A 26,049-nucleotide genomic window follows, 5' to 3' on the forward strand; every position below is an offset into this window, starting at 1 on the left:
ATGACAGCAGGAGGCAGACAGGTTCCTGGGCAGAAGGGGGCAAGTCCCTGGTGAGGCCCCACCTTCAGGCCGGGGAGGGCCTGAAGTCTGGGGGCTGGGCTGCCAGTCCTGTGGACCAGAGTGGGAACTTGTGGTGCCTTTTCTGGGCCCACCCGTGGCCACCTATGGACCAATTGGCATGCACTTTCTCCCTTCTGAGGCCCCAAAATCCCCAGGCTCAGCCAGAGGTGAGCAGATGTCAGGACAACCAGCTTCAGAGAGGAGCTGTCCACTCCAGGGCCTCCCCTCTGCTGGCAGCTGCAGAGACGGGAGGACCTGCCTGCACAGAGAAGCTTCCCACTCCAGGGTCTCCTCTCTGCTAGGAGCTGAACACTTGTTGGGACACTCCGCCTGCAGGAAGGAGCTGCCCCCCTGCAGGAGACTAAGCTGTTCTATTGCTAATTAAAGCTCCTCTTCATCTTGCTCACCCTCCATTTGTCTGTGTACCTCATTCTTCCTGGTCACAGAACAACAACTTGGAACCCATTGAATAGCTGAGCTAACAGAGCTGTAACACAAACAGACTGAAACATGCCCCTTGCTCATCATTTTGTGAGCAAAGAGAAGGAGATAAGAGCTGTGGCCCATCCGGAAGCCCAGACCTGGGAGCTCCCTGAGCCAGGGCTGTGACTCCCTCTTTGGAGCACTGCAGTTCCTGGCATCTCCAAGCTTCCAGGTGCCACTATGTTCTGCAGTGCCAGCTGTGGAAGCTGCTTGTGGTGTGCCTGGTTCAGCTGCAGGTTTGCGGAGAGCCAACACCTGTGCCAGTGCCTAAAGCTGCCTGCCCCACTGCAGCAGCTGGCATCTCGGACTGTGTGCAGTGGCTGGACCCCACAGTTATTCACACAACCCTCACCATTCCATGCCTGACTCGCCCTTGGCAGGTATGGGACCCAGACTGGTAGTGTGAGCTGAGTGCAGCATGCCAGGTTGAGTGGTCAAAACAAGCCCAACAGGCCCAAGCAAAATTCAGGCAAAGGTGCCACTGGCCACAGAGGTTTCTTGCCAGAAAAATGACACCCCAAAGGTCCCATAACATTACAAAATAAACTCTTATACGTAAAATGGATTAGTAAAAATACATGTGTGATTAATATCATTCATAAACTTAGATGTTGAAACTAATTAAATCTTCTGTTAAAAGAAACAAATTTGAAAATTACTAAAAGGAAACAAAGATAAATCTCCAATCGCTCAATAGAACAGGAAGCCAAAGATGGTATGCAATGTGTTTCCTTCCACCCACCATGACCTCCCTTACCAAGAACTCTGACTACTCTCTTCAAATACAGGGTGAAGAAAGGGCCTGATTTCACATGGGGTAGCTTGTGCCCCTGGAACGTGCACTGGCCCTGTCCCTAAACCTGCCACCTACTGGCCCTGGTTGCAACTTGTACTCATACTCCCTCTTCCCCCTCTCTCAAAGCCTCTTCATACAGAGATGGGTAGGAGGTGGGATCTGTCCCATGGACCTTGGCCACATACTCCAGGACTTTCATCTTGTTGGTTTTAGTGTGGGCTCTTGGACTCTATAGGAACTCATAGCATGCAGGATCACTGCTGGGCACCTGTTGGTACTCCAGGTAGTCTTCCTGCACCCAGTCTTGGGTGAGCAACTTCCTGGGCTTCCCATAGACACTGTGCTTCCTCCCAGCATACAGCCCCATCACACTCAGGGTTTCCCATATGACCTCTTCAGGGGTGCAGTTGCCCTCCATTATAATCGTGCACAGGACCATTATCTGGAGGCCTGCATTGGGCTTGCTCTGATCATCCTCCAGCAGGCCATCATAGGAGAGGCCCAGGGAAGTGACAAGGATGTAGGAGTGGCCAGTGGTACCCACTTCCTTCACGTCGAAAAAAAAAAAAAAAAAGACCAGCCACATGCACTTGAAGATTACAGGAAAGTAATCCTTATAATTTTTGATGACACTCTCTAGCATTTTTGCCTTTGTGATTGTCTCCTTGACTCAATACTTGTAGAGCAGGAAATGAACCAACTCAGTCACCTTCCCATCAAGTGCTTCTTGGAACAAGGTCTTCAGGTCTGCTGGGTCTGGTGAGGTGCTTGGAGCCTCCTCTTGGCTGCTGGAGCCCTCATTAGATTGGCTCCATAGAGCGTTGTCAATGGTAGTGGGGGAGGTGGAGGCTCCCTGAGGACTCTGGGGAGAACCAGGTGACCCAGCAGCAGGCAGCCCCTCCAGGGTGCCCACTGTCAGAGGAGAGGAGAAGGAGGCAGCCTCCTGCTCCTCAGCCAAGGGAGCCCGCACACCCACCAGGCCCAAAGCCTCATCTCCTTGGGCCTCAAGGCTTTCCTCAGGCTTGCAGTGCTGATTCCTCTGCTCAGGAGACATGACGACTCTGGTCAGAATGGCAGAGTGTGGGCAGGAGCTGGGCAAGTGGGACCCACAGGCCTGAGGAGAGAGGGAGCCAGTGAAGGACCTCAGCTGAGAGCCGAACCTTGGAGGCTCTAACAAAAGCAGACTTATGGATCTTTTCATTTGGTGCTCCTCTGGGGCCTCCTGGGGCACCTATCCTCCTAGCTGGCCTGTTCACTGAGAACTTGGAGGAAGTGAGAGTGTTACAGTGGGTAGCTAGTCAGGTATGAGCAGGGAAGGAGAGGGTTCCCCCAGCCCCTCCACGCATGTGCACAAGCATGCGCGCGTGCACACGCACGCACACACACACACACACACACACAAGGAATGTTGGGTGACCATCAGGCGATGGTCAAATGGTTGTTAACTATTTCTGTAAAGTAATAATTGTTCACAGCCCTTGCCAGGGAAAGGCAGTCTCCTAATAGAAAACACCTGAAATGGATCAGCAGCTTCCCAATATGATCTCAGGACTGGGGAGAAAGTAACACAAGATCTCTGAAGTAGGCTGATATGGTTTGGCTGTGTCCCCACCCAAATCTCATCTTAAATTCCCACGCATTGTGGGAGGGACCCAGTGGGAGGTAACTGAATCACAGAGGCAGGTCCTTCCCATGCTGTTCTCATGATAGTAAGTCTCATGAGATCTGATGGTTATTATAAAGGGGAGTTTTCCTGCAAAAGTTTTTTTTTTTTTGCTTGCTTGCTGCCATCCATGTAAGATGGGGCTTTCTCCTTGCCTTCCGCCATGATTGTGAGGCTTCCCCAGCCACATGGAACCGTAAGTCCAATTAAACGTCTTTCTATTGTAAATTGCCCAGTCTTGGGTATGTCTTTATCAGCAATGTGAAAACTAATACATATGCCAACATAAAACCCCAAGTCAAGAGGTCAAGCTGTGCCTTTGGTTTCTCAAGTTGCCTACTTGGCCCTCTTCCGAGTTATACTTTTCTTGTTTCCTTTTCTTCCTTTCCTTACTGTTCTAAAGCTTTGTGTTTTGTTTGTTTGTTTGTTTTTTGCCTCGGTCTTTCCTTCTGCCTTTTGCCCCTCAGTTGAATTCTTTCTTCTGAGGAGGTAAGAACTGAAGTTGCTGCAGACCTGTATGGATACACCACCAGTAACTCAGGGTAACTTGGGTACCTGCCACCACTAACAAGAGGGCTCCTCAGGGTGCAGCTTGTCAGCAGAGGCCAAGGCTCCAGCACTAACAGTAGGACAGGTGGGGTTGGCACTTTGGAGTCCCCTCTGTTCTGGGGCCGGTGGAGCCCTTTGTATACATTCAAAGTAAACACCTCACCTTGCCTGCTGGCAATACCTGGGCCTCCTCTGCTCTATGACTTGAGGACACTGCCTCAGACCAAGGCCCAAACCTCTCTGAGACCTGGGAGAAAAAAGTGAGGAGGCACCACATGGAAAATTCTGCACGGGATTCCCAAGGCTGACAGAAAGAGCAGGTTTCAGGGTGCCTCCTCTGTCTGAGTGTCCTCCAGGTATTCAGATTTATTCCTGACAAGGCCCAGCCCTTTCACTCCTGCTTAACTGTGGATGAGTCTTATATGCCAAGGCCGCCATCTTCCTGGGACCCCCAAGGAGAAAGTGGGGGACCATGTCCCTTCTCCACAGGCCTCCCTGGGGCCTCCCAGGACTGATAGCAGTGGCAGATTTCCTAGGTCCAGGATAACAGGTCTGCTGAGTCCTCTCTCAGGGCTCTAGGGGACTTCTCTCTTTCCTGGCCTAAGGCTCTACTCCTCATATTACACCCCTCTTATCACTGGCACCCCAAAGACACAGCAAAGATGTGCCACACACAGCCAACACTCCCAGGACCTCCCAGGGTCTAGGTCCTCTGAGTCCTCCCTCTTCTTCCTCCTCTTGATCCTGTCAGGGCTGAGCCTCACCCCTTTGTGGACCTGAATCTATATCCCTCAAATTCCCAAGGCCAATTGAGGAGGTGCCTCAGTCTCAGACAGAAGTGGAGTAGGCCCCCTGTTCTGGGTTGCTGGGTCCCCTCAGGCCTGCCTTGTCTCCCAGCAGGGCCTGGACCCACCCTCTGCTCCCCTGAGGCCATGCTCATGATACCAATCCCCTTCCCTCCATCAGCCCCCGATGCGAACATCAGGGATCCACATGCCTGGCCACCATGCCCGGAACTTCCCAGGGCTGACAGCAGAGATGGAGCCTCGCTCTGTGGGATCTCAGCCCTCCCTCAGGGTCCAGACCTTGGTGCCTGGCAGGCAGAGCATGGGTTCTGCCCTTTCCTAATCAGCCCTTCCCTGGTCACACCAAGCTGTGTCTCCAGAATCCCCTGCGGCTTAAGTGGCAGTGGAGCCAGGAGCGGCCCAGCCTGAGAAGTCCGCCCCCGGGTGGTCCAGGGCTGGCAGCAGGGGTGGCACTGGGTTAGTTGGAGTCCTCTCTCTGGGGTGGGGGCATCCTCAGTCTTCCTCAGTGTCTCACCTTGCCTCCTCACAGAGCCAGGGCCTGTTTCCCTCCACCAATCTCAAGCTGCCACTCAGAGCGAGGTGCTCTCGCTATCCTCTGACCCCTGAGGCCAAGTCAGTGGCGTGACATCTGGCCCCCAAGCCTGGGGCTTCCCTGGGTCGACAGCAGCAGCGGAACTGATTCTTCCAGGCGTGGGGGTAGGAATGGTTATAGGGGCCCTCAAGCTTCCCTTAGGGTCCTGACATTGATTCCTTGCAGAGCCTGGACCCCCCGCCCTCTGCCAATTGGGTCTGCTCCCTTCACACCAAGTCTCTGACTCCCAGTCCCCTGAGGTGGCAGTGGTGGGAGGCGTGTGTTCAGGGCGACAACATTGCCAGGATCTTCCAGGACTGATAGAAGGGGCTGAGCTGGATTCTCTGGTTCCTCTATGAGGGGAGGGTGGACCCTCAGTCCTCACTCAAGAGGATCCTCCTCCTGGCTCTTGGATCTTTGATGAAGCCATGGGCAGGAGATACTCTGTTTCTGCCACTTCTGAGCATTTGCCCAGCTGCACCTCTTGCAGAGAATGGCTGCGGGTCCCAGGCCAGGTACTCCCTGCAGAGTGGCAGCTTCTGTGATTGTAGTGACCTCTGGGAGAAGAGGCACACCTTCCCAAGGAAGCTCTTCCCCAGCCAGAGGTCGAGTTTGCAAACCTTTTTTCCTAAAATATTTGTTTTTACATTGAACAGGCTGAGCAGCAGCATGAAATTTGGGGATTCCTGCCGTTAGAATTATCTAGTATTTCATAGCTCAGTGCAGTGATTTTCATTTTTAAACTTTGATTCAGCATCAGAAATCGTACTTAACCTCATTATGCCTGTTTCATTCTAATGCTCAACACTCTATTTGTAATCCATTCTTTGTGTTCAGTTAAGCCAATCTTCACCTATTAATGTGGTTTTAGGTGGTTATTAGCACAGACTGGAGCTACTACTGTTTCAATGAAACCAGACTACTGGCACCTGTGGTCTCAGGCGCCACCTGACATTTTCACAGTGGAATAGGGGCAAAAGTTTAAACATTTCCTTCTACACATCCTGTCATCTTCCTTCTATGCCAGCTATGGACTCTCCGTAACTTCCTTGACACTCTGGCCACTTCGATTAAAGGTACCAGTTAAACAGGCTTCATTCTCCCCCAGGGCTTTGCTTTGTTGTTTAGATTTTGTTGTTGATACTATTTGTTTTTTTTTATTTTATTCTTTCTTCTATAGTTTTCCAGGATTGATTTTGGTAGTTGAGGGCAGAAGTGCAAGCCTGACATTCATCTTGGCAGCTGAATTTTAAGCGTTATATCTGTAAATCTTGAATAAGAAAAATTGACATCTTTTCAATAGCCTGTTCCCTATTAAGGGATATGGAATACGGCTCTGTTTATCTGGGAACTTTTTGACCTAAATCTGTCAGTACTTGCATAGTTGTTTCCATAAAGATCTTGTATGCTTTGTCTGTCTCCATTGGATAATTTCTAGATTTTGTTGCCATTGTGAATGGGGTATTTTCTATCACTTGTTCTGAATAGTTATTTATTTGGGTTGCAAGGATTTTGATTTTACTGTAGAAATCTTCAGTATACTATTTTTCTGAAGTCTGTTATTTGACTATTCCATCTGCACAATTCTTTGAATTTTCTAGATAATCATATTGTCATCCCAAATATTAAATCTGTTCAATATTTATACTGATTTCTTTTGATATCCACATCTGTGGCCTTATGTTACAGTCTAATTTCCAAAGATAGAGGTTATAGCATAGTCCTATGACAAGAATTCTTCTGACATTTCATATTTGGGTATGCTGGCCAGTGACCGTAGGAAAAGCTAATTTCCTTCTAACCTCATTTTGCTAAAAGTTTTGACCATGACCTTCTGTAGAATTTCCTCCAGAATCCTTTCTATACCTATTGTACCTATTGAAGTGATCGCTTTTTAAAATCTTAATTCGATAATGTAGGAAATCACAACTGAAAATTGTTTTATATTAAATCATGTTTTTGTTCCTTGGACACAATCTGTTAATTCACTTCTATGTTGAATATACTACTAATGTAATTAATATATTTGCCTCTGTGTGAGTGAAGTTTGGCTCAAGTGTTTTCACGGTGCTGTCCTCCTCTGGTACTTGAATGAAGAATGGTTAGCCTGGGAAAATAATTTGAATAATTGCCCAACTTTTCGTATGCCTTGGAAGAGTTCGCTTAAGGTGGCTTCGATCTTTACCTGATAACAATGTAGAATTGGCCTCCGAAGCTGCCTTGTCCACATTTGAGGATGGCTTGAGCTTAGATTAGTTTCACTTTTTATTGTTTGGTTAAAGATTTGAATTTCTTTTTGTATCAATTTGTTCATGTACTTATTTTCCTAAAATATTATCCATTTGACTTAGGATTTCAAATTAAATATCATATTTATTTAAAAAATATTTTCATTACAAACATTTTCAAATACACCTAATAATAGGGTAAATATTATAATTAATCTAATATGCCAGAATTTCAGTATCAATAATCTTCAACTCATGGCCAATCTGGTTCTAATTATACCCCTACCTACTCCGCATAGCAGAAACTGAAATAATGTGGAGCAGATCCAAGACACCACGTGATCTCATCTCCAACTACATCAGAATGCATTTCTAAAGATAACTACTCTCTTATAAAACATAAAGCCAACATTATTATCTTTCCTAAACATTTAAGCAAGTCATTAATATAATGAAATGTTCACTTATTTGTCACATGTGTCTGGTGGACATATGCTCCTGTTAAAATGCAGTTTCTTTGAATCGGTTTGCAAATATGACCTATACATTGTGTTTATGTTGTTAATAGCCACCCTAAGCAATTTATAGATTCCCCCACATTATCTTTTTTTGAAACTCATTTGTTGAAAATGAAGACATGCCTTGCGTTCTGTCCAGTTTCCCATACTCTGGATTTTGCTGAGTGCAATACTTCTCTTCCTGCATTACCTATCTGTTTTTCCATGTTGCCCACTTTTTCCATTAAAGCCTCTTAAACTTTTAAAAATAGTTATTTTAAATTATCCACCACATAATTCCAATATCTGAGTCATATTAGAGTCCAGTTCTGTTGATTGTCTTGTCTCTTCAGACTATGTATTTTCTTGCTCTTTTGCGTGTGTCCCTTGCAATCCTTTTGTGGAGAGTGGACGTGTTGTATGAGGTCATAGGAACAGAGGCAATTAGATCTCTACTGTGAGGATGTATGTCAGCTTGGCTAGGAGTTGAGCTTTATTTCTTATAGCTATAGATGCCAGAGGCTCCAGATTCCTCTAGTGTCCTTGTTTGTGTCTTCCGTTTTATTAATTGTGGCAAATGTGTAATGCTAATATAAGAGGATGGTAATAGGGAAAACTGGGTGTGGGGTATATAAGAATTCTCTGTACTATCTCTGCAATAACTCTGTAAGCCTAAACATTTTCTAAAATAAAAAGTCATTAATAAAGAATGACTTGTTGGACCCCGTTGGAAGGAACAAGAATAAGCACCCCTCACATCGAGAATTGGCTCTGCAAGAGAGAGAATAAAACATTTATCCTGCATTTCCTGTACTAACTGTATTTCAGGATGACACAATAGCTAGAGTTGATGAGGAAAGTTTCTTCCTTACTGGAGAATTCCAGCTGAGGAAAATGCAACATATGAGAGAAAAGGAAAACAAGTATTTGCAATACCCAGCAATGCAACTGATGCAATCCATGCTAATCAGTGGATGAAACATTGTTGAAAGGTTGATGACGCACTCTACAATGGAGGAACAAGGCTGTCTCCACCTCTCCACCTGAGCCTACTGATCAGAGCCAATATGATCAAGAGTTGAACAGCCGGAAGTTGTATGCCTCCTGCTGGAGTACAGTAGGAAGCACGAAGAGCCTCCTATGTGTACCTGTCCCCCCAACAAAAAGCCAAACCTGCTTCTGGCCTCCACCTGAGGTGAACTTTGAAAGATAGGAAATCCAGTCCTGGATTAAGACATCTGGCCCCTCATTGAAGACACAGAATCTACTCTGGAATGAGCACTAGGTGTCACCAGACAGCCTTCTGCTTTGTTCTGCACCCAGTCTTTACACATGCACCATTGTCCTGCCCACTGCAGCAGTGCCACAGCAGCAGGCCAACAGCCTTGCCTGTTCAATGCCAATGGTGCCTTCCATCCCCTTTATCCCGAGAGAAAGGTTCCTGGACATCTAGACCTGTATGCTGTACCCAATCCTCAGGTCAAGTCAGTAACCTCGAATAGAAACCTGGATCCAAGAAGCCAGCTCATGGTACAGTGCAGCTGACCTGGCTCTGAGGCAGTCCATGGCTCAGAGGATCAGGGAATACCCTTTACCTGGCTCACCAGACCAGTGTCTCTAGACCCTGCCTTCTACACTCTGTTCCAAGGCCCTGAGCAACTGCATGTCTTTGTTCTCTTCTAGACAATTGCTCTTATAATACTGTGAGCATTCCTTCCCAGACATCCTCAGTTCTCTCTCGAGATATCTCTTCTGTGAGGCCTTCTATGAATACCATTGTAAAAATTGCAATCCCTCCTTCCACCCAGTTGCCAACACTACTCATTTAGCTCTCTCGACTCAATTTGTTTCCATAGCGTTTGTCACCATAAAACCTACTTCACCTTTAACTTTGTTCCACAATTCATTGTGTGCCTGCCCCTCCCCTCCCGCTAGAATATAAGCTCCACAGAAGCAGGGAATTTGTTCAATGATGTATCCTCAGAGCTTAGAGCAGTGCCTGGCAACAGTATATGCTCAGTACTCAATTGTGGGATGCGTGAAGAACTACAGCTCCATGGTCCTAGTATTTGCAGCCTCTGCATTGGAGCCTCGTGGCATTTTCAATCCTCCCAATCACCCAGCAATCAAAGTTTAAATGCATCCCAGCATCCTCTTATTGTTGAGTCATGGAACAGGTAAGCAACTGAGCTCTAGGGACTCCAGAGACCTGCTGTCCCAGCACCTGCTCTGTGCTCCTGGCATCCTGGGGAAGTCAGCAAGGCAGGGCTACAAACATCAGTGGCTATCTGAACACTCTGTCTTGCCAGTAGGCGGCTGTGGCCCTTGTCCCAATTCCCTGCTCCTCTCTCTGGTCGTTCGGGTCTGCAAGCAGCCGATGTCAAGGTCTCACATGTCTCTGGGTTTCAGCGGGGCCTTAAAGGGATTTATGTAACATTCAGTTCAAGTAGCACATTCCCATTGATTCCTGGACAAGCTCTAGACAGAAGTCCCATATTCACCAATGACTTTGATGCTACTTCCCCGGAGAAAGTAGGAAGGGTGGTCAACGTGGTTTGCAAGGTTGCATTCATCTGGAAAATGCTCCATCATGATTTCTCCCCAATGCCAGTAGACAGGTGCCATCCCTGCCTTTGTACACACTGTTCCTTGCTGCTCGAAGTTATTTGAGGAATCATTACACATTCTCCAAGAGGTAACATAACGTGATTTCATTCGCTCATTCATTCAATATTTATCCAGCTCCTCATATGCTCCAGGCACTGACCTAAGTGCTGGAGATACTGTATTCACTATAAAAAGGGCTTTCCCCTTCTGTGGTGTTCTTCCTAATAATGCATAATCATGCATCCCCTTCTAATCGTGAGAAGACATTAGACCCACTGAAACTGAGGGATGTTCTACAAAAATCAGACTAGTATTCCTAGAGTCCTCCAAGACAGATTTGATGCCAAGATGGGGAAGAAGGAAGAGTATGAGGCCGGGCGCGGTGGCTCACACTTGTAATCCCAGCACTTTGGGAGGCCGAGGCAGGCAGATCACGAGGTCAGGAGATCGAGACCATGGTGAAACCCTGTCTCTGCTAAAAATACAAAAAATTAGCCGGGCGTGGTGGCGGGCGCCTGTAGTCTCAGCTACTCAGAGAGGCTGAGGCAGGAGAATGGCGTGAACCCGGGAGGCAGAGCTTGCAGTGAGCCAAGATCTCGCCACTGCACTCCAGCCTGGGCGACAGAGCGAGACTCCGTCTCAAAAATAAATAAATAAATAAATAAATAAAAAAGAAGGAAGAGTATGTTGGAGCCCTAGGTCCTTGCAGACATGTTCCGGAGATACACACTGGGGTTTGGGAGCACAGCAGGAGGGACTGTGGAGTGTGCACAACCCTCCAGGGAGAGGTCAGGGGAGCAGTGCAGGAGTTTGAGGCTGCACAAGAATGACATGACCTCCATGGGAAGAGCACATTATTCACCCTCCTTCTGAGATCAAGCATTTTCTTCCCCTTCCTTTAGCCATGTGACAGGGTCTGGTCAGGTGAGGAGAGGAGCAACACAGATGGGGAACTGGCACCAGGTCCTCAGGGGATGGCAGGCAAGAAGCTGGGGCTCATGAAGCTATGTGAGGCAGATGCCATAGAAGGAGACTGGGGAGGTTTGGGTTTCATTCTCACATCCTGAGAACGCATCCAGAGAGTTAAGTCATACACATTTGCTCCCTTCTACGTGAGATGCCAGATTCTGTACTTTGAAGGCCCTGGGCAGGGATGGAGGTCTTCAAAGGAAGCAACATCCCATAGGAAGCTGACTCCAGGAATTCCTGCGTTGCCATCTGCACCCTTTGGACCCTGAAGCATGACCCATCAGTATTTTAAGAGCCACGATGTGTTCTTGAAGTGGAGGCTGGCAGCCAGCAGTCAAATGCCCTTGTTGGGATTGCAAGTTTCCTTCTCCTGGGGCCCATAGTTGTGTTCTCATGTCCCCTGCTGCTGTGCTCACACTGCCCCAATCGGGCCTCAGTCTGCCCAGCTTGGGGCTTTGCCCTTCCTGTCTCCCCACTAACTACTGCTCAAGACCTGGAGCTGATGCTCATATGCAATTATCATCGTGATAAATTCCCTGGTAAGGATCTTCTTCCAAGGTCTTGCGGTGACCAAACTGGCAGGAGATGATGAAGCCTTTTGGTGAGTCTCCTAGTGAATAATAAGCATTCTGATATGATGAGTGACAAATCACGATGATTAGGAGGTATTATTCAAATAATCCCCCATGTAATGCCTGGCTTTTGATTAACTGATCACCTTAAATGGGTGACTGTGACGTTTTGCTTTCTCAGGTTGATCCAGAGAGGTGGGGCTGGGGTCTCCTAGCAGAGACAGCTAGGGCCTCGGTATCCCCAGACAGGCACTTAAAGATAAGACTAAGACTAAAGGCTGTAGCAGATGGTGGGGGCGTTGAGTATCGGGACACTCCGCAGTCCCCAGAATACTCCCAGATCCACGTTAGGACTTGGAAAGCAGCTGGGTGTGAGAGGGCTTTGGGGTCCTGAGGGATTAGGCTGTGCTGAGCATCAGCCACCCCAGGAGAGGCGTGAGGAGGAGCACCTGCCAGATCCAGCTGTACTGCCCTGGGCCGGCTGTGGGGAGAGGGACAAGGGAGCAGAAGGAGGCTGAGGTGAGCTGGAACCCTGGACCAGGTCATTAGCTGGGTGCTCCCAGGAATGGCCTGGGTCAGACCCCTGTGGGCACTCCAGGACGGAACAGGACATTACCGGAAACAGCGACATCACATGTCCCTTCTTGGAGGGAGCCAGTGGGTGTGGAGAGTGGTGCCCTAGGCAGTTAAGGACATCCCGAGTACCTCCCCATCTCCCACATGCACAGCCTTTTCAGGAGTCATTTCCAAGATCCGACATCCTCCCCCATATCCTTACATGCTGACATACCAGGGCCCAAGCCTGTTGCGTGTGTTGGAAGCCAGATAAAGTTGATCCAATAAGATTATTTGATTTTTCAATAAACCATTATTTAATAAATATATCATGATCTCCTACTGGGTGCTAAGGCTTATCACGGGCACCAGTAGTTCGAAACATGGCATTCAAACCTTGCTTTGAGGTGCTCACGATCTAATAGGGGTATGTGGCTGGGTTAGTAGATTCTTCCTGCATGGTTTCAGAAGAGCCAAGGTGTGTGTAGAACACAAATGTACAATTAGAAACATGTTTGTTTCCAAGTGAGAATAGTTTAGCCGGACTTAGGTTTAAGGGACACAGCTGGAAGCAGGGGCTCTGGATCCAGCCAGCCTGGGTATGAATCTCGGCGCTGCCACTTCCTGGTTGTGTGAACATGGGCGAGCTTCCAAACTCCTTGTATCTCAGTTCCCTCACCTGTCAAACATGAATAGCAGTAGTATGTACTTCACGAAGCACATATAAGGACTGCATCAGGTAATATCTGTCAAGCACATAAACAATGCCTGGTACATAGTAAGTGTCATAGGAGTGTTTATTAAATCAGCAACTCCTGACCTCAGTAGTCACTGGTGTGTGTGTGGCCTCAGGATCCAGTAAGACAGCTCATGGAAGGTTGGTAAAATATGGCCGAAACTTCTCCACAGGGCTGTGAGGAACTTGAAGCACTTAAGCCACTGCCTGGCACAGTAAATGATCTGTCAATGGTGTATAGTTATCCTCGTCCTTAAGGCTTCCCCTGATCCTCGGGTGCTCCAGAGGGTGCTGTTGTATCTGTCAAATGTTCTTACTTTCTGCAGCCTCCTAGTGTCCAGTCCTGGTGAAGCCCCTTCACATCCTGAATGGCTTCTGCCATCATTATGCAGTGCTGGGCAGCCCTGGGTGGGTCACAGGCATTTTTTCACTGGAGCTTTCAAATAACAGGTGTTTTGATTTCAAAGCTCAGTTCTTATCCACCACACTGGCTTACTGTGGGATGCAGAACTATTGCTGTGACAGCAATAATAACATCCTCTCACTAGTACTTTACAGTTTATTCAGTGGACCACAGAGGTTATCTCATTTGCTGAAACAAGTAACAGGACACAGTAGGCTTGAGATTCTGGCTTTTGATTGAGCCCAAGTCAAATTCCTGGGGAGTCTACTTTTAGAGTTCCCGACAGAGGACAGGGATGGCCCCTGCCCATGGCTTAAGCCTCCAATAGTGATGACATCTCAGGGTCTAACTTCCACTTCATTCTGCTGAAGCACAGTAGTCACAGTAATTTTTGAAAACAGAAAGCAACCAGGATAGCCTTGAAGAAGTAACCGCATACGAAGCAGGGGGATGGGGGCTTCGTACTCCTCCCATTGATTCCTTGACTAGTCACTAGAAGGAAGCTGACCCCGGAAAGGAAGTTTCCTACAACTGAGGGCCATCCATGGAGAGGACCCTGGTTATCGGTCATCAACAAACAATACCGTTGGGGGAATGAGCGCCTCAGTTATAAAGGAAAGATCTTGGTAGCACTATACCATCCACTGCAGTCCGTCTTCTCTTGCAACACTTAAACCTACATTTTTTTCTATTGTTTTTTTTTATTTATAATGTTTTGCGGTACATAGTAGCTGCGTATATACTTATGGGGCACATGGGATATTTTGACACAGGCATACAACGCATAATCACATCAGGGTAAATGGAATATCCGTCACCTCAAGCATTTATCCTTTCTTCGTGTTACACACATTCCAATTATACTCTTTTTTGTTATCAAAATGTACAATAAATTATGGTTGATTGTAGTCACCCTGTTGTATGATCAAATATTAGATTCATTCAATCTAACTATATTTTTGTACTCATTAAACATCCTTTTCCCCCCCACTCCACTACCCTTCTCAGACTCTGTTAACCATCCCTTCTACTCTGTCTCTATGAGTTCAATTGTTGCCATTTTTGGCTCCCACAAATAAGTGAGAATATGCAAAGTTTGTCTTTCTGTGCCTGGCTTATTCCACTTAACATAATGTCCTCCAGTTACACCTTGTTGTTGTGAATGACAGGATCACATTCTTTATTATTGCTGAATAGTACTCCATTGTGTATATGTATCACATTTTCTTATTCCATTCATCTGTGGATGGATGCTTATAGGTTGTTTCCAAATCTTGGGTTTTGTGACCAGTGCTGCAACAAACATGGGAGTGCAGATATCTCTTCAATATCCTGATTTCCTTCCTTTTAGGTATATACCAAGCAGTGGATTAACCCTACTTTTTCATGTAGAAAGTTCACCTCATTTGAGCACAACTTCTCAAGGATTCTGGTGATCTCTTACTAAAGAAGTTCACATGAGAAAGAAGAGTGGACAAACGATAGGCCCTCTGTTGCAGCTGGCCTCAAAGCCACAACTGATGATAATTCTGTTCCTTGTCTACTATCCATTCTAGAGTACTGTCGGTTTCAACCAGAATCTTTGCTGTTCTCTATTACTTACCCAGTAGAGTAGTGCAAACCCTCATCCCGGAAGGTTCTGGGCTCCTGGTCCTCCATGACCTTCTCAGGCTGTGGCACTTACAGTTGTCCCTATACTATAGAAATCTGTCAGGGGACTATCAAGACACATTCAAGTGGTCACTCGAGAGCCAAACATTCCTCTCTGTTCCCATTGTATAAGGGCAACCCTACTGCCTTCTGATGATCAGGGCCAACACCCCTGCAAGCATGGCAACTCCTTTTTATGCTTGCTGGTCCTATGGCATGAGAAGCTCAAAGTGCCCAGATGGGAGCAATAGCTTGAAGTGTAATGGAAAGTGTCCCATTAAATTGTTTTTTCCCTGGTGGAAGTAATCTTACTTTGGGAACCAATATATCTAGTCAGCACTGTCCAATATGGTAACCAGCAGCCACATGTGACCATTGAGTATACAAATGTGGTTAGTGTGACTGAGGACCTGAACTTTAAATTTAATTTTAAATAGTTTAAACTTAGGTGCAAATAGCTAAATGTGGCTAGTGACACCTTACTGGAAAGCACAGTTCTAGAACTACAGAACCTAAACTTATGTAGCAGAAAGTACAAATTCCCACATAGGTCACAGGGAGTGACACTAAGTGAGGTCATTCCACCTTTTGGTATCTGGATCATGTATTCTATCTATTGATGGGAGGGAATGATAATTGATTTGGGGTATATACAGTACAGTAGAGAATGACACCCCATCCTCAAGGCTGTGATCTCCAAATTTACACCTCATTTGCACTGTGAAGAAGCCACTCCATTGTTCCAGTAGACCAGTGGCTTTTGGGTGGCACAGTATGAGATAACAACTTTAGATCATACGGTCATGTGCTCACCGAGCACTTCCTTTGCTATATGTGGGTCCCTTGGTCCCAGCTGATCATATGAAGTATCCTGGCTCAGTGTATCCAATATTCTTTAAGCCCTCTGTTAGTGGTGCCCGACAAAGAAATAGGAGCAGGAAAGGCAAACTTATACCTGTAATGTGTACAAATTCCGGTAAAGGTGGATCTCTGCTCCTTCCAGGATGGAAGTTGCTGGATGCAATCAACAAGCCACAAGGGGCTGATTAGTCTCCTTAAGTAATGGTGCCGTACTGGGTATTCAGCACTGGCCTCTGTTGCTGGCAGTTTAAACATTTGTAGACAGCATCTGCATATCACCAATTCCAGAATTCACCGACCACAGGTGATGCTGTGGGCCCTGACCTCCCATGGCTTCCCAGGGTCTGGACTAGGAGAGAAAGTACAAATTTCACCAGAGCACTATTCATGAACACACATGCGGCAGCTCCAGAAATTAAAAAAAAAAAAAAAAATTAACAACTGAGTCATGTTTATAAGAGGATAGAGACCCCATGTCATTTAGGAGTGAGTGCAGTCAGTGAAGTCTGAATTGTTCATGTTAACCCAACTTGGAAGAAAAAAAGTGCAATTGATTTTATTCATTGACGTGATGCTGTATGCAGAAAATCCTAACAAACCCACCAAGAAGTATTAGAACTGTTAAATGAGTTTAGCAAGTTCACAAGATACAGGATCAATACAAAAAATTGGTAGCATTTCTATATACTAACAATTAATAATCCCAAAGTGAAATTAAGAAAATAATTGCATTAAGAATGAAATACTTAGGAAGAAATCTAACAAAATGAGTGCACAGCTTATACACTAAAAACTAAACAACATTCTTGAGAGGAGTGTAAGGAAATCTAAATGAGAGAGATGCATGCACTGTGTTCATGAGTCAGGAGATGCAATATTGTTAAGATGTCAGTTCTTTCCAAATTGATGTGTAGATTCTACACAATACCTATAAAAATTCCAGCAGATCTTTGTGTCGAACTTGACTAGCTAGTTCTAAAATTTACATTGAAATCAAAAGACCCATAATAGCCACATGCATTTTGGAAAAAAAAAAAGCTGGAGAATATTTACTTGCCGATTCAAGATACAGTAATTATGACTATATGGTTTTGGTATAGGAGTAGACATACAGATCAATGTAACAGAATTAAAAGTCCATAAATAAGCCCACATATCCTTGTGATCAACTGATTTTTAACAAAGGTGCTAACATATTAATTCCATGGGGGAAAGAATAGTCTTTTCAATGAATAGCACTGGGAAAATTGAATATCCACCTGCAAAAATATGAATTTGCACCCTTATAGCAGACCTTACAAAAATTAACTCATAGGAGAAAATCTTCATTACCTTGGCTTAGGCAAAGTTTTATTAACATCAGCAAAGCACACTTTTGAAAAAAAAATCAACAAATTATACTTCATCAAAATTTAAAACTTTTTTTACTGGAAAAGTCACAATTAAGAAAATGGGCCAGATTTGGCGTCTCAAGCCTGTAATCCCAGCACTTGGGAGGCTGAGGCAGATCGCTTGCGGCCAGGAATTCGAGACCAACGTGAGGCACATGGTGAAGCCTCCTTTTTACTAAAAATACAAAAATTAACGCAGCATTGTGACACGCGCCTGTAGTCCCAGCTCCTTGGGAAGCAGAGGTGGGAAGTTCCATTGAATCTGGGAGGTTGAGGCTGCAGTGAGCCATGTTTGCACCACTGCACTTCAGCCTGAGCAACAGAGCAAGACTCTATTAAAAAAAAAAAAAAAAAAAAAAAAAAGGCCGGGCGCAGTGGCTCACGTCTGTAATCCCAGCACTTTGGGAGGCCGAGACAGACAGATCACAAGGTCAGGAGATTGAGACCATCCTGGCTAACACGGTGAAACCCCGTCTCTACTAAAAATACGAAATAAAAAAGTAGTCGGGCGTGGTGGCGGGCGCCTGTAGTCCCAGCTACTGGAGAGGCTGAGCCAGGAGAATGGCATGAACCTGGGAGGTGGAGCTTGCAGTGAGCCTAGATCGCACCACTGCACTCCAGCCTGGGCAACAGAGCGAGACTCCGTCTCAGAAAACAACAACAACAAAAAAACAAAAACAAAAAAAAAGAAGAAAAGAAAGAAGAAAGAAAAAAAGAGAAGCCACAGACTCACAGACTGGGAATAATATTTGAAAAATGTATTTCTGGTTACTTTTTCCCAGGATGTACAAAACTCTTAAAACTCAATAATAAAAGCAACTGAATGTCTTTAAAATTTACACGTAAAGCTACCGTATGAGAAGCAATTCTGCTATCCAAGAGAAAAGAAACATAGATCTGGCCAGGCGCGGTGGCTCACGCCTGTAATCCCAGCACTTTGGGAGGCCGAGGTGGGCGAATCACGAGGTCAGGAGTTCAAGCCCAGCCTGGCTAACATGGTGAAACCCTATCCGTACTAAAAATACAAAAAATTAGCTGGGTGTAGTGGCAGGCGCCTGTAATCCCAGCTACTCGGGAGGCTGAGGCAGGAGAATCGCTTGAACCCGGGAGGCGGAGGTTGCAGTCAGCCGAGATGGCGCTACTAAACTCCAGCCTGGTGACAGAGTGAGACTCTGTCTCAAAAAATACAAAGGAAACATACGTCCATACAAAGACTTGTACAAGAATGTTCATAGAAGCATATTCACAGTAACTGAAAAGTTACAACAATCCAAATGTCCATCGACTAGTAAATGGATAAGCAACATATGCTGCATCTTTGCAATGCTGTTCAACAATAAAAAGGAAAGGGCTACAGGTACATGGTACAGCATGGATTAAACAAATAAGCCATGTGATATAATTCCTTTTATATGAAATTTCCAGAAAGGCAAATCATTAAAGATAGAAAGAAGGTGGATTAGTTGTTGCCATGGAGTGGGCTGGGCACATGAATTAACTATAAGTGGGCATAGGAATCTTATTGTGTGACGGAAATGCTCTAAAACTAGGACTGTGGTGATGGTTGCATGACCTAGTAAATCTAGCAAAAAGTCATTGATTTATACATTTCAAATGGGTGAATTTTGTGGTTTGTAAATTATACATCAATAAAGTTTGAAAAAAACCCAACAACCTAAGACTGGGCAACCTTGAAAATTTTAACTCTCAAGTGTGTCCGCACTGAGCCTCCAGCAGTTCATCAGTTACAGTTTAAGTTTTCTACACCATTACTGGCTCCAAAAGTGATTTCTGTTTCTGGGCTTCTGCTCCAGCAAGCTGTGATTCTCTGTATCCACCTGTCTAGCTCTCCAATTTTGGGGGCACTGGTTTGCTCTGTGACCTTAGTTCTCTGATGAATCTGGAAAGAGTTACTGATTTCTACTTTGCTCAGTTTCTGTTCTTGTTGTGAGGATGAGAGTGATGACTTCGAAGCTCCTTATATGCCAGACCAGAAACCAGAAATATCCAATAAAAAGATATTTTCTTGTTTAATTTTGAAAGGTTGTATTAAGCCTCTGCCTGGCACAACTTCCCTGGTCCTCCACTAGCTTAGGCCAACTCAGGACCCCGGTGTAGCCAGCCCTGGAGGGCCTCCATACCCTGAAGCATGAGGTACATGCCTGGAACCAGCAGCTTTACAGAAGAGCTCTGGGGAGCAGGTGGGTGGGGGTTATAGAAGCTGTGGCTCAGCATCTACAGCTGGAAGCCAACAAATTGATTCATTCATTTGAGCTATTATCACAGAATGGACTTGTGTACCTTGCAGCTGTCATCAAAAACCATCATTCTTCCAACAGTAACTTGTCCACAAACCACATTTCCTCTTTGCCTCTAGAGCTGCATGAACTAGTAGTAGACTAGATTTTTGCCTGGATTCTATCTCTACTTGTGAGCAAGCCTTTCCCTTTAGTTGAAATTCCTTTATTCATAATTGCCAAAAACTGGAAGCAACCAAGAGATGCTGAATATGTGAATGGATTAATAAACGATGGTACTTACAGACAATGAAATGTTATCAATAAAAATAAGTCAGGTCAGGTACGATGAGTCACAACTGGAATCCCAGCACTTTGGGATACCAAGGTGGAAGGATCATTTGTGGCCAGGAATTCAAGACCAGCCTGAGTAATATACTGAGACCCTGTCTGTACAAAAAAATTTAAGAAAATAGTTGAGCGTGGTGGTGTGTGCCTGTAGTCAGTGCTCCTCAGGAGGCTGAGGCAGAAGGATTTCTTGAGCCCAGGAGTTCAAGGTTTATTATGGACAGTGAGCTATGATGGTACCACTGCACTCCAACCTGGGTGACAGAGCAAGACACTGTCTGTAAAGAAAAACAATAAAAACAAACAAACAAAAAACCCATGGAGGAACCTAATGAAGAAGCCGGTCTGAGAGGACAACGTATTGTGTGATTCCAACTGCATGACTTTCTAGAAAAGACAAGCTGGAGAGACAGTTACAAAGATCAGTGGCTACCAGAGTTTTGGAGGCAGCAAAGGAGGGATAAACAGGTGAAGCACACGTATTCATTGGGTGGTGAAACTGTAATGGTGGGTACACAATACTATGCATTTGTGAAAACCCAAAGATCCTTGCAACATAAAGAGTGAACTTTCATGTAAACTACGGACTTTAGTTAAAAACAATGTATCAGTAATGATATTAGTTCATTAATTGTGAAAAATGTAGCACACTAGCGGAGGATAACAATAGAGAAAACTTTGTACAGGGGACAAAAGGAGTATATGGGAAATGTACTATCAGCTCAGTTTTCTACCAATCCAAAATTTTTCTAGTAATAACGCCTATTCATTAAAAAAACAACTAGAACTAAATATACAACTAACAAACAACCCAGCAATCACACACCTGGGAATTTATTTCAGAAAACTAACAACTTATATTCACACAAAATCCTGTACAAGAATGTTCACGGCAGCTTTCTTAATAAGCAAGTCCTGGAAACAGCCCAGATGTCCCTCAACAGACTAATGGTTTAAAAGACAACTGCCAGCCGGGTGCGATGGCTCGCACCTGTAATCCTAGCACTTTGGGAGGCCGAGGCGGGTGGATGACCTGAGGTCAGGAGTTCGAGACCAGCCTGGCCAACATGACGAAACCCCGTCTCTACTAAAAATTTAAAATTAGCCGGGCATGGTGGCAGGTACCTACAGTCCCAGCTACTTGGGAGGCTGAGGCAGAAGAATCAGTTGAACCCGGCGGGGAGCAGAGTTTGCAATGAGCCGAGATCACACCGCTTCACTCCAGCCTGGGTGAAAGAGTGAAACTCCATCTCAAACAAACAAACAAACAAAACCTGTGGTTCATCCAGATCCCTTGGAATACTACTCAGCAATGGAAAGAAATAGACTGTTCATACGCACAATAAGCTGGATGAATCGCCAGACAATTATGCCAGATTTTTAAAAAGTCAGTATCAAAAGCTTACATAATTGTATGATTGCATTCAAATAACATTCTTGAAATGATAAAATTATAAAAATACACAACAGGTGAGTGGTGTTTCTAGGGGTTGAGGAGGAGGTGGTGTAGGAAGAAAGTGGCTGTGGCTATAAAAGGGCAACATGAGGGACCCTTGTGGTGACTGTTGTATGTCTTGACTGTATCATGTTAACATCCTAATTGTGATACTGTACTATAGTTTCGCAAGGTATTATCATTAGAGGAAGGTACATAAAGGGTGCACAGGTTCTATCTGTATTATTTCTTACAACTGCATGTGAGTCTACAATTGTCTCAAATAAAAATTGAATTTGAATAATAATATGTAGACAATGCTTTATCGCCTGCACGAGGGATGAGCCACTCCCACACCCCATCCTTGGTAGCCAACTGCTCCATTCGAAAGGTATTTTTTAAGCGAGAGTGTTGCTGAATCAGTGTTGGATTTTCAATGTCCAAACACCATTAATTTAGTGCTTCAGAGTGCTATACATGATTTTTAGTAGGAAGGTTTTTGGTTTTTATGAGGGCAATTACTTCGTGTGCCTTTTATGAGGGGCGACGCTGGAACCATACACATAACTCCTCTCCCCAGCTGGGTCCACAGCCCTGCAAGCACACACGGATATACCAACCTTTGCCTCTTCTCCCATGGGCCAATGTGTTAAGGAGGAAATTTGTCTCCAGAATTCAGCCCCGACCCAATCCTTCTCCTATGTGCCTGGCTAACTGTGAATCAACCCCACTGGAGTTGTCCATGTGACCCCAACCGGGCAACACCCACCTCTGTCCCTTCCCACACACTATCTCTTCCCTCCTTCTCTCTCCCCACCATCTGAGAACACGTAGACACACATATCAGTTTACAGCAGACTAATTTAGATTTACTTTTATTGATAAGGTTTATAGTAACAAATTAAATATTTAAAATCAAAGGCCAATTATTAGGTCTCATTTAGTTGCTTATTTCATTCACTTTTATTTACCTTTCCCTAGTGTCTGAATAACTATCAAGAAACAAGTCAAACCTGTGAAAATACCTGTTAACATTCAACATATATTTTTATATATTTCTGTTCTATGATTCATTTAATTTTCATCACCATGGAGCCTGCCCTGCTGGGTATAAAATGTACCCTGGACCTTGTTGGCTATTTCTCTGGGGACTAGACCTCTGGTGACTTTGCAGATAGATCTCAGGTCTCTGGTATTATTGCCCTGAAATTACTGGCTGCCCAGGGACACACTGGAGATGGTTTTGGTCCCGCTGTGGCTCATTTTGATTGAGCTCCTCATTCAGCTGGTCACAGTGGCCTGATAGTGTTGGTCCACTCCGTTCCTGGAGTTTTCTTGAAGCAGTGGTCATTTTGGGAGAGGCTTCTTTTCTGGAACTCCGTCAAAGGATTTCTTTTCCCTTGCTGGTTGTTTGGGAACCTGGAAGGACAACTAGGAGATCACAGGAAGGCATTGGTTTTGGGAAAGTGGATGGAGGAGGGGTGGAAAGACAGGTTTCATGAGAAGGGGTACAGGCTGGGGTGGGGGGTTGTGTCAGGCCAGGATAGGGTAGAAGTCTTGGGAGGGGGTAGTCAAGGGGAAGATGAGGAGGAGTTTGGGTGTGTTCCTCACCTTGATAGGGCTTCTGGACCTTGATTGAGAAGGGGTCTTCCTCTTCCTCGCCTCTTTGGTGTTGGCAGGTGGTTGTTCCACAACTGGGCTGGAGGCTCATGGTTTCCTGGCCATCTTCACCTTGTCCTCGTCTCTCAATGGTCTACTCCAGGCCACCTGGCCTCCCCATATATAATCCTCCCAGGAAAATGACGAACCACATCCCTAAGCTTTGACTAGTCAGAGAGCCATTACCCATCCAGTGGTGGCTCTGGAAGGCTTAAATATACAAAGCACCAACCTGGCACCTCTGTGGTGATGGTGGGGGAGGGGTGGCAGTGAGGGGGCCAAGATGCTCTGGTTGGAGAAATGTAGCATTTCATTAGCAACCCTATACAGCCATCCAAACTAACCTGCTACCCTCTCCATCTCCCCATATTAAGTTCTGGTGGGTCACATCGTGGGGAGAGAGTGTTCCCTCCAAGCCGTCCCCCATGGCCACCCCATTCAGTGGCTCACTCCATTCTCTCCTACCCTTCATGATTATCTAATTTTTGTACATCTTGCCAAAAATCCCTCCAAGGTAATATGGCCGATTTAGCTGTATGCAGAGATGTGAATCATCCCCCTTCCCTCCTAAAAATTTATCCTATGTAACTTGAAGACCACTCGCTTCTTGGTTGCTGCCACGGAAAATTTCCATCCCGCATTCTTTTCCTAGTGTCCACAGAGGTCCCTTCAGTTTTCTGTTTTCCAATCTGAAATCGCTGCCTTCAGGCTGTCAAGACTCTCATGCTGTAAATAGCCTTGTTCTACTCAGTATCTTATTAGTCTAGTTTCAACTGTAGGCATTGTGTTCATCTCAGTCTGTGTAGTACCAGATTTGGGTTTTAACAGGAGGGATGAGGGAGATATCCATTTGCCAGAAGTTGTGCGGGGTGTTTGCATGCAGGAAACTACAACCTAAGACCTTTGAGTTCACAGAGGTGGAGTGGTTGTTCAACATTATACTTGTTGCTCAGTGCAACGAAGAAAGAAAAAGACCTCCAGATTGGAAAGGGAAAAGCAAAACCGTCTTTAGTCTATGCAGAAACTTGTACAAATCTAAAATAAAAATGCTTCTAGAACTAATAATTGAATTTAGCATGGTCACAAGATAAAATATCAATACACAAAAATTAAATCTATTTTATATACTAGCAATGAGAAATTGGAAATTGAAATTAAAAACAGTATGATTTAAAAGTAACACTAGGCCAGGCGCGAAGGATCACACCTGCAGTCCCAGCACTTTGGGAGGCTGAGGCAGGCGGATTACTTGAAGTCAGGAGTTCGAGAACAACCTGGCCAACATGGTGAAACCCCGTCTCTATGAAAAATACAAAAATTAGCAGTGCGTGGTGGCGGCCACCTGTAATCCCAGCTACATGGGAGGCTGAGGCTGGAGGATCATTTGAACCTGGGAGGTGGAGGTTGCAGTGAGCCGAGACCTCGCCACTGCACTCCAGCATGGGCAGCAAGAGCGAAACTCCGTCTCAAAATAAAATAAAATAATAAAATAAAAGTAACACTAGAAAACATAAAATACGTAGACATAACTGTGATGAAATATGTAGAAGATCTTTACACCAAAAACTACGAAATATTGCAGTGATACATTAATGAAGGATAAATGCCTAAATAAAGTTTATTTTGGTGTTTGTCTCCTAAATAAATGGAGATAGGTATCTTATTCATGAGTTGGAAGACTTACCACTGTTAAGATGTACATTCTTCCCAAATTCATATATAGATTCCATAAGATCCATATCAAAAACCTGAAAGACTTTTTAAAAAATTGAAATTGACAGACTGGTGTTCACATTCATGTATAAGTACAAAGAACTTAGAATAGCCAAAATAACTTTTAAAAAGGCAACAACATGTGTATACCTATGTAAGAAACCTGCACATTCTGCACATGTATCCCAGAACTTAAAGTGTAATAAATTTAAAAAAAGACAAAAAAAGTTGCATGGGTTACACTACTTAATTTCAAGGCTTATTATAAAGTCACAATAATCAGAAGAGTATAGTATCGTCATAACAATAGAAATGTGTCAATGGAACTAAAGAGTCTAGAAATACACTCACACATATATGTATTTATAGAGAATTCATTATTGATTTGAATAGACAGTTTTCAAAAGAAGACATACATATAGCAAACAAGCATGTAACAGGTGCTCTGCCTGTTTGATCATCAGAGAAATGCAAATCAAAGCTACAATGAGATATCATCTCACCCCAGTTAGAATGGCTTATATCCAAAAGACAGCAACGGCAAATGTTTGCAAGGATGTAGAGAACAGAGAACTCCCATACACTGTTGGTGGGAATGTAAATTAGTATAACCACCATGAAGAACAGTTTGAAGGGTCCTCCAAAAACTAAAAATAGAGCTACCATACGATCCAGCAATCCCACTGCTGAGCATATACTCAAAAGAAAGGAAATCAGTATATCAAAGAGATACCTGTATTCCCATGTTTGTTCCAGCACTATTCAAAACAGCCAAGATTCAGAAGCAACCTAAATTTCCATCAACAGACGAATGGTTAAATAAAATATGGTACATATACACAATGGAGTGCTACTCAGCTATCGAAAAGAATGAGATTCTATCATTTGCAACAACATGGATGGAACTGGAGATCATTTTGTTAAGTCACAAAAGGGTGACTATGGTCAATAGTTTTTAGTTATTTTAAAATAACTAAAAGAACATAATTAAATTGTTTGTAACACAAAGAGTAAATGCTTGAGGGGATGGGTACCCCATTTCACATGATGTGATTATTACACATTTCATGCCTATATCAAAACATCTCATGTACTTATGAGATGTACAACTACTATGTACCCACAAAAGTAAGAATTCTTTAAAAATGACACATAAAATGTTTTAAAAATGCTATTTCCACAATTGATTTTCCTTGTCAAATATTAATTGTACCCATTTTAGTCTAAACATCCTTGATAAAAGAAAAAACATAGGAAGAC

The 26,049-nt window shown here is 44.7% G+C and overlaps 1 pseudogene; it reads right to left on the reverse strand.

Annotated features, from left to right (window-relative positions):
* Positions 1 to 1,568: 1,568 nt before the first annotated feature.
* Positions 1,569 to 23,128, reverse strand: LOC129475436 (melanoma-associated antigen 8-like; annotated as a pseudogene).
* Between the last annotated feature and the right edge of the window lie 2,921 nt (positions 23,129 to 26,049).

Source organism: Symphalangus syndactylus, chromosome X (assembly GCF_028878055.3).
Source record: "Symphalangus syndactylus isolate Jambi chromosome X, NHGRI_mSymSyn1-v2.1_pri, whole genome shotgun sequence".
Taxonomy (NCBI): Eukaryota; Metazoa; Chordata; class Mammalia; order Primates; family Hylobatidae; genus Symphalangus; species Symphalangus syndactylus.